Consider the following 14,870-nt stretch of genomic DNA (forward strand, 5'->3'; position numbering starts at 1 on the left):
GTAAACCAGAAAACAATTGTAGGGATCAAGGATAGACATGGCACTTAGATAGGACTTTCATGACCCAATATGGAACAATTTGAGTACCAGAATAGGAGATTATAGCCTATTGAACAAAATGTGAAACTGGGAGTCCACAAAGATGTAAATGGAAAGATGAAGTACCTCCTGACAGAGCAAGAATGGCACTGAACAATGTTACATGGATAATGGCTATTTTATTCAAGACGATTACAACAGGGAAAAGAGACTAGGACTCAGTCTGAACTAAAATCTGTCAAAACAAAGCGGGTGGGGGCTTTAAGAGTGAAGGTGAGGAGGAGATCATACACCGTATGTGTTTGCTAATTGGCTTTACCCAAAAGAAAATTAAACTTTCTTTGATCTGTACAAGTTGATCAAACAAATGGGGTCATTCTTGTCATATGCAACTAAAACAGTGTAGACAATCCAGGGGGAAAAGGCACTCAGGACACATAGCATTGCTTCAAAAATATAATTCTCTACAAACCTAGTTGCTAAAACTACCTGTTGTTACCTAAAACCAATTTTATCTAACAGCTATTAAAACAACCTACTGTGACTGCAAGACTGGTTTTACCCACCACTGTCACACACCAGTCAGAACGTGCCAGCTCCTCAAAACTTTACTAGAGCCAATAAACTTTCTTTCAAACCAATACGTAACTTTTTTTTTTTTTAATAACACCTCCAACCTTCGTTTTGTTCTTTAGACAAACCAAACACCCCTGGTCCTCGCATTTAGGCCAAATCACAATTCTTACCTCTCTAATAAAATATTTTAAATGTAGAGATCTGTCCCTATATTTTATTTGGATTTTGACCTACTTAGTGTCAAGCTGGGTTCCAAAGCTGACTCAGCTTAAGGAGAAACACTGGCCCACTGGGCTAGGGCATGATGTACTCACACTGGGGCTTATTGACTCCTGTGACCCCACTATTGCTGCAGGTTGCCTCATTTCTCCCTGGTGAGTCTCTTGGACTGACCTCCCAATTTTAGTTTGCTTCTGTTTTATTTGGATTTTAGATGAGGAGGAGTCTTTCCTCTTCTTGTTTCAGAGACCTCTTTCTCCCTCTGGTTGGAAGGTCTTCTGTTAGGGAGGACTATTTTCCTCCTGGCAGACCTCAGCTGTGACATCTGGGTGACGGGATTTCTCTTTTCAGGCTGAAGCCTCACCAAAAGCATTTTTAATTTTTTCCTTCAATTGAAGAAGGCAGCTGATCTTCCGTCTTGGGTTTATTTGGCCTTTTTATAATCAGTGCTTGCATTTAACTGGCTTTTGTGTATTTGGCATTAAACAAAATCACCTAGATAAATTTAGTTACAAACAGATTCTCAAAGTTTAAAGGCATGCCAAGGTATTTTTTGTGACTCTAAGTGGTAACATGTTCAAACATTGCAGAGATCATTCAACACTGTGTTCTTAAATCTAAACTAAAAGACCACGGCTATAAAATTATGCACTCCAAATAAACCTCATATCGCAATTGATTGTGTCACTACAAAATACTATCTCAAGGCTAGCTGAGACTCTTTCCTCTCCAGATCTTTCCTCTTCTCTTACAATTTTTCCTCTTCATCTTTCTCTAAGCTAAACTCTTTCCAAACTCCTCAAATATTCTGGCATACCGATTATTTAAGTAAAAACACTTGAAAGTCAGAAAATATAAAAGAAAATCATTTTTACTTTTATGCTGTTTCTTAAAAGCAAAAGGTGAAATTCCCATGTAAAAGACACTTTTCCTATACTAAAAGGAATGGCAACATTATTATGACCAAAGACAAGCAATTGAGACCAAGAAAACACTGTATGAACCTTGTTAAAATCTTCTGGGGGCCTCCTCACTTAATTGAGTCACATTCTCAAAGTTAACTATTCCTTGTCCGATCCAGTATGTTGGTAACTGACTCAACCGTCTTTCCCCAAAAGTTAGTTCATGGCCTTTGTAAAATTGTTTATTGACAAAGTCAAAGTAAAAGAAAACAAAACTTAAGGTTTAGCCTTATCCCATTTTGTCAAAAAAAGAAAAAAAGATTGAGATACGATTGTTTTTAATCAACTGATGAGTTAATATGCTTTACTATTTTATGACTAAATTCGAAAATCTAAGCTATAAGGTCTCTAGACATATATATATATGTTTAGAAGTGTTTCTACAAACGTACATATGTTACATTATATATTAAGTCTAAATGATAAAATATGCTGTTGCTGGACAGAAATTTCTTTAAAATTTTTATTTAGATAAATGGGCACTCATATAAAATGTATTTTAATTATGCAAATGTTTTCTTTAGTTTATATAAACTTAATCTCAAAGTTTGAGATTGATTTAAATCTCAAATAAATAGATTGTTTTTAATTTGTTAATAAAATAGCATTAGAAATGGTTTCAAAATTGCCAGCATACATTTTTGCCTGAGTTAACTGGTCAGTTTTATATTTGCCCCTACTAGATATTTTAAAGTCATAAACCTATAAACCCAACTTAAAACAAAATAATATTTGATATATTATTTTTATAAATAATTTTTAATAAATAAGATTAATTTAAAAATCTATATTAAATTAATAATTTATCAGATTATTAATTTATATTATTTAAATTAAATTATTAAATAATGGTTTGATGTCCATTATTAAATTAATAATATATTTAATTAAAAGTTAATTATGATTTAATACAAATATATCTTCTGGGTTAACGATGAGATGTACATGCATTTAACTTCAAGCTTCTTAGATTAACATCTGATATTAACCAGCTACAAATTGGTCAATAAAGAAAACTTTAAATGAGTAGCTCTAATATCTGAATTTTCATAAGTAATTCAGATATAATTGTTAATAAATAAATTAGATAATTATTGATAAAATAAATGTTTATAAATGAAGTTTTCATATAACTTAAAATTTTAAAGTTACCTTACATTAAGTTAAATATTAGGTACTCATTAAATGTCTGGTTAATACTCAAGTTAAAAAATTAAAACAAATTGTTAAATAAGCTCCTTCTAGCATCTTAAATCTTATAAAAAGACTAATAATATATAGGTTTTCAATCAAAATATAAATTTTAAAGGGTAATTGTGTGTGAAAAAAATCTCACATAATAATTTTCTTTCCTAAGATAAAATGGTTGGTTTTCCCAAAAGAAAAAATAAAACCAAAAATTATAAGACTAAGACCGGAGGTTTAAAAAAAATTATAGAAGGTCTAAGCAAGTTAAAGAAGAGTTACAAAAAATGGGTCTTGGCCGGGCGCAGTGGCTCATGCCTATGATCCTAGCACTTTGGGAGGCTGAGGCGGACAGATCACAAGGTCAGGAGTTCGAGACCAGCCTGGCCAATATGGTGAAACCCCATCTCTACTAAAAATACAAAAATTAGCTGGGGGTGGTGGTGGATGCCTGTAGTCCCAGCTACTCAGGAGGCTGAGGCAGGAGAATTGCTTGAACCTGGGAGGCGGAGGTTGTAGTGAGCCGAGATCAGGTCACTTCACTCCAGCCTGGGAGACAGAGCAAGACTCTGTCTCAAAAAAAAAAAAAGATGGGTCTTATAAAAGAGGTTTTATGTGGTGAGATTGAGAAAAATATACTTATGTGTTTTTCTAAAAAGTAAATATTGGTATCAAGGGTGCATTGATACTTGACCAGAATCTGATCCTCAATATTTGAAACTACAAGGTTTTCTTAAAACATGTATATGCTGTTCATAAAATTGCAAGAGGTTTGATTTATAATCACAAAATCTGTGTCTTTACCAGCCTTATTCTAAACCACAGTATCTGTTTCAGCCATTTTTTTCCTGGAGGTCTATTTAATTTCCCTAGTTACAGGCTGAACATGCTCTCCTATTCATTTACATAATAATTTCACTTCTTGAAACAAAATTTTCATTTCCAAATTTCTCAGATTCATATCTCAGTGGTTCAAGTTTTGCTGTATCTCACTGCACGTGATTTGCAGGCATACATCACTACCTTGGGTTTTAATACCATCGAGAACCTTCAGAAGGCCTTTTTGTTTTGTTGTCCACTCCAGTAACTCTTTTCCTCTGGTTCTACCTCTGCTGTTATGTCCTGACAGTAAAATACTTACCATGAAGGCCTAGAAAAGCAGTGTTTTCCTTCAATATAATTTGATTTTGTACTCTTTGCTTTTCTTGATATATCTAATTGTTGCACTTATAATGTTAGACACATTGTCCCTGTGTCTGATTAAATTCAAGTGTCCTTTTCATCAGGTTCAACTTCCAAATTATCTAAATGAACATTCTATAAGGAGAAACAATTACACTGCAAAAGATATTACTTTACCCTTTTAGTAGTTGGTTTAAAATAAAAAGATTTTATGTTTCATCAAAATAAATTTTGTGTTGTCTTTATTAGGTTTGTAATTACTTAAAAAACTGAGCTTTAAAATGATTAAGATTTTTGCATCCGTGTAACTTTCTCTATTGTTGTTGAAGTCTTTTGATTATCACTCTGATTAAATAAATTAATATTTTACAGTGACCTGTGCTTCTGCTTTTATCAAGTGGTTTTTAAATTGATACGTAATATTTATACACATTTATGAGATGCATGTGATATTTTGTTAGATGAGTAGAACATATAATGATTAAGTTAGGGTATTTGGGATATCCATCCCCTTCGATGTTCATTATTCCTATGTGTTGAGAGCATGTCAAGTCCTCACTTTTAGATATAACGAAATATACAATACACTGTTGTTAACCATAGTCGACCTACTATGCTATAGAACATTAGAACTTATTTCTTCTATCTGATTATATAGTTGTACTCATTAAACGCTGTCTCTTCATCCTCTATGCCCAACACATGATTCCCAGCCTCTGGTAACAATCATTCTACTCTCCACCTCCATTGTATCAACTTTTTAGATTCCACATTTGAGTGAGAACATAAAATATTTGTTTTTCTGTGCCTGGCTTATTTTACCATAATGACCTCTAGTTCCATTTATGTCCCTGCAAAAGACATAATTTAATTCTTTTTCATGGCTGAATATTACTTCATTGTGTATATACAGTACATTTTCTTTATCCATTCATTCATTGCCGGAGACTTAGGTTATCCTCTATCCTGGCTATTATGAATAGTGTCAAAATGAACAAGGAGCTGTACGTATCCCTTTATTATACTGATTCTTCCCTTTGGATAAATACCAAATAGTGGGATTGCTGGATTGTATGGCAGTCCCATTTTTTAATTTTTTGAAAAATCTCCATACTGTTTTCCATAATGTCTGCAATAATTTACATTCCCACCAACAGTTTATATGAGATCCTTTTTCTGCACATCCTCACCAGCTGGTGTTATTTTTTGGCTTTTTAATAAAAAGCTTTCTAAATGGGGTAAGATGATATCTCATTGTGGTTTTAGTTTGCATTTCTCTGATGACTAGTGATGTTGAGCATTTTTTTACATACCTGTTGGCCATTTGTTTGTCGTCTTTTGAGAAATGTCTATTCGTGTCCTTCGCTGTTTTGTAATGTGAGTACATGCTTTTTGCTGTTGAGTTTCTTGAGTTTCTTTTATATTCTATAAGTCCCTTGTGAGGTGAATAGTCTGCAAATATTTTCTCCCATTCTACAGGTTGTCTCTTTACTGATTGATTCCTTTGCTGTGAAAAAAAAAAATTAGTTTAATATAATTCCATTTAAACATATTTGGTTTTGTTGCCTTTGCTTTCGAGGTCTTAGCCATAAAATCTTTGCCTAAACCAATGCCCTCGAGTGTTTCTTCAATGTTTTCTTTTAGCCATTTTAAAGTTGTAGGTCTTACGTGTAAGTGTTTAATCTATTTGGGGCTTATTTTTCACATATGATGAGATACAGGTGTAGTTTCATTTTTCTGCATGCAGATATCTAGTTTTCCCAGCACTATTTATTGAATAGTCTGTTTATTCCCCAATATATGTTTTTGACATCTTTGTCAAAAATCAGTTGACTGTATAAAAAATGAATTTATTTCTGGATTCTTTATGCTGTTCCATTGGTCTATGTGTCTGTTTTTATGTCAATACCATGTGATTTCTGTTACTATATCCTTGTAATATATTTTGAAGATCAGTAGTTCTGTGTCTCCAGCTTTGTGCTTCTTGCTTAAGATTCCTTTTGCTATTCAGGCTCCTTTTTGGTTCCATACAAATTCTAGGACTGTTTTTTCTATTTTCTTGAAAAATTACACTGATATTTTGATAGTGATTGCATTGAATCTGTGATATGCTTTCAGGTGTAGGGTCATTTTAACAATATTAGTTCTTCCAGTCTATGAGCATGAGATGTATTTTCATTTGTTTGGGTAATCTTCAAATTCTTTCATCAGTGTTTTGTAGTTTTCCTTGTAGAACTCCTTGACCTCCTAGGTTAGATTTATTCCTAATTTTTTTTTTTTTTTTGCAGCTATTGTAAATGGGATATCTTTTTAAATTTCTTTTCAGATAGTTCATTTTTGGTGTATACAAATGCCACTGATACTGGTATGTTGGTTGTATATTCTGGAATTTTACTGAATTTATTTATCAGATTGAAGAGGTTTTTTTATTGAGTTGTATAGGTTTTTATTTATAATATTGTATCATCTGTAAAGAGGGACAATTTGACTTTCTCTTTTCCAATTTGGATGCCTTTTTGTTTTTGTCTCTTACTTAAATGCACTAGTTAGGGCTTCCAGTACTATGTTGAATATGCATGGCTAAAGTGGGCGTCTTTGTCTTGTTTTAGTTCTTAGAGGAAATGCTTTCAGCTTTTCCTGATTCATTATGATTTCAGCTGTGAATTAGTTATACATGGCCTTTATTGTGTTGAAGTATATTCTTTCTATATCTAGTTTGATGAGAGTTTTTACCACGAAGGGATGTTGAATTTTATCAAATGCTATTTTTTTTTTTTTTGGTATGTCTGTTGAGATAATAATATGGTTTTTGTCCTTCATTCTGTTAAAGTGAAGTATTACATTTATTGATTTATGTATGTCAAACCATCATTGCATCCTGGGATAAATCTCAGTTGATCATATTGCATTATTATTTTGATATGCTCTAGAATTTGATTGGCTAGTAGTTTGTTGGGGATATTTTTGTCTATGGTTCATCAGGGATACTAACTTACACTTTTCTCTCTCTTTCTTATTTTTGGCCTTGTCTGGATTTGCAGTTATAGACATACCTCATAGAATGAGTCAGAAATAATTACTTGCCTTTCAATTTTTTTGGAATACTTTTGAGAAGAATTAGTGTTAGTTCTTCTTTAAATATTTGGTATAATTCAGCAGTGAAGCCATCCAGTCCTGGGTTTTTCTTTGTTGGAAGACTTTTTATTACTAATTCTATCTTGCTACTTGTTATTTCTTTAATTAGGTTTTCCAGTTCTTCCTGATTCCATCTTGGGAGGTTGTTTGAGTCCAGGACTTTATCCACTTTTCTAGGCTTTCCAGTTTGTTAACATATAGTTGTTCATAATACTCTCTAATGATAGTTTGTATTTCTGTGATATAAGTTGTAATGTTTCCTATTTTTGTGTCTGATTTTCGTTTATTTAGATCTTCTCTCTTTTTTCTTGGTTATTCTAGCTAATTTATCAATTAGTTTATCAATTTTGTTTATCTTCTCCAAAAATCAACTTTTTGTTTTGTTGATTCTCTGTATCGTTGTTTCCCTAGTCTCTTTTTTATTTAGTTCTTTTTGATCTTTATTATCTCATTCCTTTTACTATATTTGGGTTTGGTTTGTTCTCACTTTTCTAATCTCTTAAGGTGCATTGTTAGATTGTTTATTTGAAATTTTTCTACTTTTTGATGAAAGCACTTATTGCAATAAACTTCCCTCTTACTACCGCTTTTCCTGAACCAGTAGGTTCTGGTATGTTGTGTTTTCATTTTCATTATTTTCAAGAATTTTTTTAAAAGTTTTCTTCTAAATTTCTTCATTGACCCAGTGATCATTCAGGAGCATGTTACTTAATGTGCATGTGTTTGTACTTTTTGTTTTGGTTTGTGATTTTTTTTCAAGACAGTCTCGCTCTGTCGCCCAGGCTGGAGTGCAGTGGTGCGATCTCGGCTCACAGCAACATCCGCCTCCCAGGTTCAAGCGATTCTCCTGCCTTAGCCTCCTGAGTAGCTCTGACTACACCCGCGCGCCACCATGCCCAGGTAATTTATGTATTTTTAGTGGAGACAGGAGACGGGTTTCACCATCTTGTCCAGGATGGTCTCGATCTCCTGACCTCATGATCCGCCCGCCTCGGCCTCCCAAAGTGATGGGACTACAGGCATGAGCTACTGCGCACGGCTGTTTGTACGGTTTTTAAAGTTCTTCTTGTGTTTGCTTCAGCAGCACTTATACTAAAGTTGGAACAATACAGAGATTAGCAAGAGCCCTGGGCAAGAATGACCTACAAATTAGTGAAGTGTTTCCTTTTTTCAATTAAAAAATAATTATTTTTTATTTTTTATTATTTTTTTGTTTTTTATTATTTTACTTTTTATTATTTCTAGTTTTATTTCATGTGATCTCAGAACACACTTCATAAAATTTTGAGTTTTAAATATTTTTTGAGATTTGTTTTGCGGCCTAACATATGTTCCATCCCGGAGAATGCTTTATGGGCTGATGAGAAGAATATGTCTTCCCCAACTGTTGAGTAAAATGTTCTGTAAATATCTGTTAGGTCCATTTGGTCTAAAGTATTCTTCAAATCCAATGTTTCTTTGCTAATTTTTTGACTAGATAATCTGTCCAATGCTGAGAATAGGGTATTGAAGTTCCAATTGTTTTTGTATTGGCATCTAATCTCTCCCATTAGATCTAATAATATTTGCTTCATGTATCTGAGGACTCCATGTTCGGTGCGCATATATATGTGTGTGTGTGTGTGTGTATATATATATATATATATATATATATATTTTTTTTTTTTTGAGATGAAGTCTCCATCTGTTGCCCAGGCTGGTGTGCAGTGACGCGATCTCAGCTCACTGCAACCTCCATCTCCCAGGTTCAAGTGATTCTCCTGCCTCAGCCTCCTAAGTAAGTGGAATTACAGGCATGCTGTAATCCTGGCTTTTTTTTTTCCTTTTCTTTTCTTTTTTCTTTTTTTTTTGTATTTTTAGTAGAATCAGGGTTTCACCATGTTGACCAGGCTGGTCTCAAACTCCTAACCTCAAGTGATCCACCTGTCTCAGCCTCCCAAAGTGCTGGGATTACAGGAGTGAGCCACTGAGCTTGGCCCTATATTTGTATTTATTTTGATCCTTTTATTATTATATAGGAATCTTCTTTGTCTCTTTTTACTATTTTTGACTAAAAGTTTGTTTTCATCTGATGCAAATAAAGCAATTCCTTCTCACTTTTGGTTTTCATTGGCATAGATTCTTTTTTACCATCCTTTTACTGTCAGTCTATATGTGTCTTTATAAATGAGGTAAATTTCTTATAAGTAGCCTACAGTTAGGTCATTTTACAAATCCATACAGCCAGTCTATATATTCTAAGTGGAAAGGTTTGTCTGTTTACATTCAAGGTTATTATTGATACGTGAGGAGTTATTCCTTTCATTTTGTTAATTGTTTTCTGGTTGTTTTGTGTGTCATTTGTTTGTTTTATTCTCTCTTCTTATTTATCATTGTGGATTGGTGGTTTTCTTTCTCATTGTGTCTTTGCAATGCCAGCTAATTTTATAATGTTGTGTGTTTTCTTGGTGGTAACTATCATCCTTTTGCTTCCAGTTGTAAGATCTCCTTAAGCATATTTTGTAGGGTTAGTCTAGTGATGAGGATTTTCCAACATTTTTGCTTGTCTGGAAAAAAATGTTATTTCTACTTCATTTGCAAAGAACTTTGTTCAATAAAATATTCTTCACTGGTGGTTTTCTTTCTCTTAGCACTTTGAATATATCATTCCACTCTCTCTTGATCAGTAAGGTTTCTGCTTCTGCTGAGAATTCTGCTGTAGTCTGATGGGTGTTCCCTTATAAGTAGCTAGCTGCTTTTCTCTTGCTGTTTTTAGAATTCCCTTTATCTTTGACTTTTCAGAGTTGATTATAATATGCCATGGGGAAAATATTTTCAAGTTGTATCTTTGGGGGTGTCTATGAATTTCCTATACCTCACTGTCTAAATCTTTTGCTAGACTAAGTAAATTTTAAGCTATTATTTTGTTAAATAACTTTTCTATTCATTTGGTATGCTCTTCGCCTTCTGGAACACCAAACATTTAAATATTCAGTCACTTAATGTTGCTCCATATGTCATATAGGCTTTGTTCATTATTTTTTATTTTTTTGCCTTGTTCTGTGTCCTAACTGGGCTATTTCAAAAGACTTATCTTAAAGTCATCAAATTCTTTTGTTCTGCTTTATCTAGTTTATTGTTGAATTCTTGAATTTTTTTTAATGTCATTCAGTGAATTATTCAGTTCCAGGATTTATGCTTGGTTTTCTTTTACGAAATTCTCTTTGGTGAATTTCTCATTTATACCCTGAATTTGTTTTTATTTATTTGTATTTTAAAATCCATATTATCTTGTATCTAACTGCACTACTTTAATATCATTATTGTGAATTCTTTTTCTGGCAATCATATATTTCTTTTTCAGTTGTGTCTGTTGCTGGAGAATTATCGTGTTTCTTTGGAGGTTTCACATTTCCTTGTTTGTTCACGTTTCTTGTGCTTTTACATTAATATTTGTGTATCTGATGTAACAATAGCTCCTTCCAATATTTTGGTCTGGCTTTTGTAGGTGAAGAACTTTTTGAAGGTGTATTTATTTATGGTCTCGGTTAGGTAGGGCACTTTGGCTTTGATTCTGAGTGCATGCAGTACTGCAGTCTCCATATGATTTCTTTGTTGAAAGCAGCATCTAAAGTGTCTGTGGTTTCCACATTGACTTAGGGTGTGATTGTTAGTGGAGGCTGTGGTGAGGTTTTTCTGGGGACAAGGATGCCAGGTGGGCCAGTCCTCAGACCCCAGTGGTGGCAGCAGTGGGCCAATCATGCCTGTCTTTGGGTCCCAGGTCAGCATCTGGTGTTAGCCAGATGAATTGGGCCAATTTTTGGTCCTCCAGCTGGTTTTGTTGAATTCCTGAAGTGGCAGCTGTGAGCCAGGTGGGTGGGCAAGTCTTTGATCCTTAAGCAGTGTGCATGGCATGGGCAATTATGAGATCATTCCAGCAGTGGTGGAGTAATCCTCTGGCCTCCAAGTGGCCTTTATTGGGTTATAAATGGTGCAAAAGGCCGGGCACAGTGGCTCACGCCTGTAATCCCCGCACTTTGAGAGTTTGAGACGGGCAGATCACCCGAGATCGGGCATTTGAGACCAGCCTGACCAACATGGAGAAACCCCGTCTTTACTAAAAATACACAATTAGCCAGGCTTGGTGGCACATGCCTGTAATCCCAGCTACTCAGGAAGCTGAGGCAGGAGAACTGCTTGAACCCAGGAGGCAGAGGTTGCAGTGACCCGAGATCAAATCATTGCACTCCGGCCTGGGCAATAAGTGCCAAACTCTGTCTCAAAATAATAATAATAATAATTTTTTTACAAAAATCGCTGCAATAAGCTGGTGGGCCATTCCCCAGGACCCCAAGAAGTACATATGAGTGGGTGCCAGCTATGGTGGTAGTGGCAGGCTGGGCAGTTCCATCCTCGGGCTGCCAGGGGAGTGTACAGGAACCAAGAATGATGACCAGGTTGTAATGATTCACAGGCCCCTGAATGGCATGCTCAGGCACTGAGCAGAGCACTGCCAGGCCAGGCAGCCCGTTCCTCAGGCCTCCTGTTGCTGTGCATGGGTACAGGCTATTGTTAGTAGGGACAAGGTTATTCCCAGGTTCCTGGCTAAGTACTTGGTTGATGGCAACAGTGGCAGAGGTTGGAGGAGGAACTTTGCCCTCAGGACACATATAAGTGCATTTCAGCCCTATTGCTGGGGGGTTCAGGGTTGCTGTCAATGGTAGCAGCTGGAGACAAGAGGCTGGGCAGTGTATGCTTCAGATCCCTCGTAGTGGAAGCAACAAGAGCAGGAATGGGGAGATCCAGTCTTCAGGGCAAATGCGAATGAGCAAGCAGTCCTGTGGCTTAGCAGGACAGGGTGAGTGTTATGGCAGTAACCCTAGCCAGGAGAGAATCAGGCTCTGGTGAGATGTATTTTGGCTCCCTTTGTCTTAAGGCAGCCACCCCAGTGCACTGTGCCACCAATTCCTTGGTGTGTAGGACACTGTGTGCTAGAGTGTTGAGGACACTGCCGTGCTGCAGAGCACACTAGTGTTGTGCCACTGCAGCCCTTCAGCTGGATGTAGGGAGGGAGTGTCAGTGGGGTTTCAGGGATGTGGAGATTGAGGGGCTGTTAGGCCCATGGGTGAGATGCAGTCTGGTGGAGTTGAGCTCTCATAATTATGCTATACTGCAGCTGCTTAGGTCTCTGTTAATATGCGGGACCTAGGCTGAGATCTGTCTCTGGAGCAATATCTGAAGCTCCAGAGAGTTCTGTATATGAGTCTCAGGGTCGGCAACCATCACTGGATTCTCCCATGGCAAGGATTCCAGGAGTCTAATATTGGGAATGTGGATCACTGGGGATCTCTCACTTACTCTTTCTCTGCACTGGAGAGTCTCTCTGGCTTCCTAGCCAGCCTTGGCCAGGAAGACTGCCTCTTCTTCATTACCTTAGGTGTTTCCCATCAATTTGCTATTGAACTACTGTGTTCTCTCTCAGGTGCTATCTTCAAAGTGTGATTATCTGTTTGACATTTTGCTTCTTTGTGGAGCTGGCGGGTGCCAGATACCTGTACTCAGCCATCTTGAAGCCCCACTCTCTGATCAAGTGTTTTGAGCCTTTTAACATCTTTAATAAATTTCCTCAAAATGAAATCATAAATTAAATCTTTTTCACCTAAAATCACGTTTGGGATTCTCCAGGTGGGTCCCTGAAAAGCCTTAAAAGATATAACTCTCATCCTGTAGAAATGTTAAATAATTATGCTTATTAGATAAATCATGTAGAAAACATTGTCAAACAATAAGTAATAGTAGATCATCTTTTAGTTACATTTATAAATATATTATTGTTATAAATATTTTTCAAAATGTGTGTAAATTCATAAATACCTAATATTCTAGCAGTCATAATTCTGGCTGTTATTTTTAAATGCCATCTATAATACAAGGAACTTAATTTTCTTGTCAATTATAAACTTTCCTCAGGTTTTTAACCATGACTATTCTAATTGTTTTCTTCTACGGTTTTAAATTCTTCTCTAAAAACATTCATAATCAGATTCATAAAAGACCCCCACAAGTACTCATAGATATAGGTTTCTGATACATTTAAGATTAATAGACTAAATAAAAATGTCCAAAACTCTAATAAAATAAATAGTAGATTTATAAAATTACTAATGAAGATCAAGCAGAAATAAAATTGATTACATAACATTCAATAACTGATCATGTTTTTATGATGTTTATTTAAAACGTTGTTGGTCCTTTACTCAAATGTTTTATCTTTCAGGGGTAAAGAAATTTTCTCTCTTGAGTGACCTATAATTTATGGTAATTTGATAAAATATACTTTTGTGAAAAAAGATAAAACCATTTGGCATTTTTCCTCCTTACTTGATTCTTTCAAAATTTCAAATGTACTTTTTAGTATTCTTATGACAATATGGTTATTTACATAAAGTTATTTCCGTAAGTCCAATAAAATTCTGCTCTCTCTTAATAGTAGAATACAATTTAAAAAACATTGGTTACATTACTAAGGCTTTGACTAAAATGTCATATTTAACAATATACATAACATGCTTAACTTTGAAGGTTCACAGCCTTATAATGAGTAAATAAAAACTGTTACTTCCTAGAAGTTTCAAAGACCTTAATACTATAGAAAAAATCTAAAGTTTGTCTTGGTTTGGCTTTCCAGCCTCAAGAGGCTTTAAAATCTGATATTTCTGTATAATGAATGTAGAAAAGAAGTTAGCTTTCTGGGTAAAAAAGCTAGAATACACCTGTTATTAGATCATAACTCTGTACATTATTTCTGAGTTCTTGTTATCTGGAGGGATAGCATTAGGAGAAATAACTAATGTAGATGACAGGTTGATGGATGCAGCAAACCACCATGGCACGTGTATACCTGTGTAACAAACCTGCACATTCTGCACATGTATCCCAGAACTGAAAGTATAAAAAAAAAGAAGAATGTAGCCCCAAGCTGAAGGGGATATTAAGGCCATCTCAGTCACTTCCCCAAAATATGCATTAATTACAATGAGAAAATAATAACTTTACAGTGAATTCAAGCAGAAATTACATCAATCATGTGAATGAAATAAATATAATCAATAATGGAACAAATAAAACTGTGTACAACCTGAAAGGATTCAGAGACCAAGCTTCACTACATCACTTCTATGCCATTTCTACCAAGAAGATAAAACTTGAATCTAACCATGAGAAACAATCAGAATATTTCAGTTGAAGAACATTTTACGAAATAATCAATGTGTAGTATTCAAAAGTGTCAAGGTCATGAATGTCAAGGAAGACTCACGCACTCTTCCATATTGAAGGAGGCTAAAGAGATGATAGTCACCAGATGTAGACATTGATTCTAAGCTGGATGCTTTTACTCTAAAACATTATTTTGACAAATAGCAAACCTTGAAGGAAATTTGGGAATTAGATGATAGTTCTATGTCAGTGTAAATTTCCTGATTTTCATAATTTTATTGTGGTTATGTAGGAAAAAGCCCCTTTTTCGGAAGGAAATACACAAAAAGTATCCAATAACAAATGAAATGTTATAATAAAATGCATCAATTTGGC

At 35.0% G+C, this 14,870-nt stretch overlaps 1 non-coding gene across 1 annotated transcript; it reads left to right on the forward strand.

The window, feature by feature from the left end:
* The first annotated feature begins 8,366 nt into the window (after nucleotides 1-8,366).
* On the forward strand, nucleotides 8,367-8,470 carry LOC112635635. Its single transcript, XR_003121979.1, has one exon. It is a non-coding gene; the product is annotated as a U6 spliceosomal RNA (small nuclear RNA).
* Nucleotides 8,471-14,870: the final 6,400 nt, after the last annotated feature.

This window comes from Theropithecus gelada, chromosome 11 (genome assembly GCF_003255815.1).
Source record: "Theropithecus gelada isolate Dixy chromosome 11, Tgel_1.0, whole genome shotgun sequence".
Taxonomy (NCBI): Eukaryota; Metazoa; Chordata; class Mammalia; order Primates; family Cercopithecidae; genus Theropithecus; species Theropithecus gelada.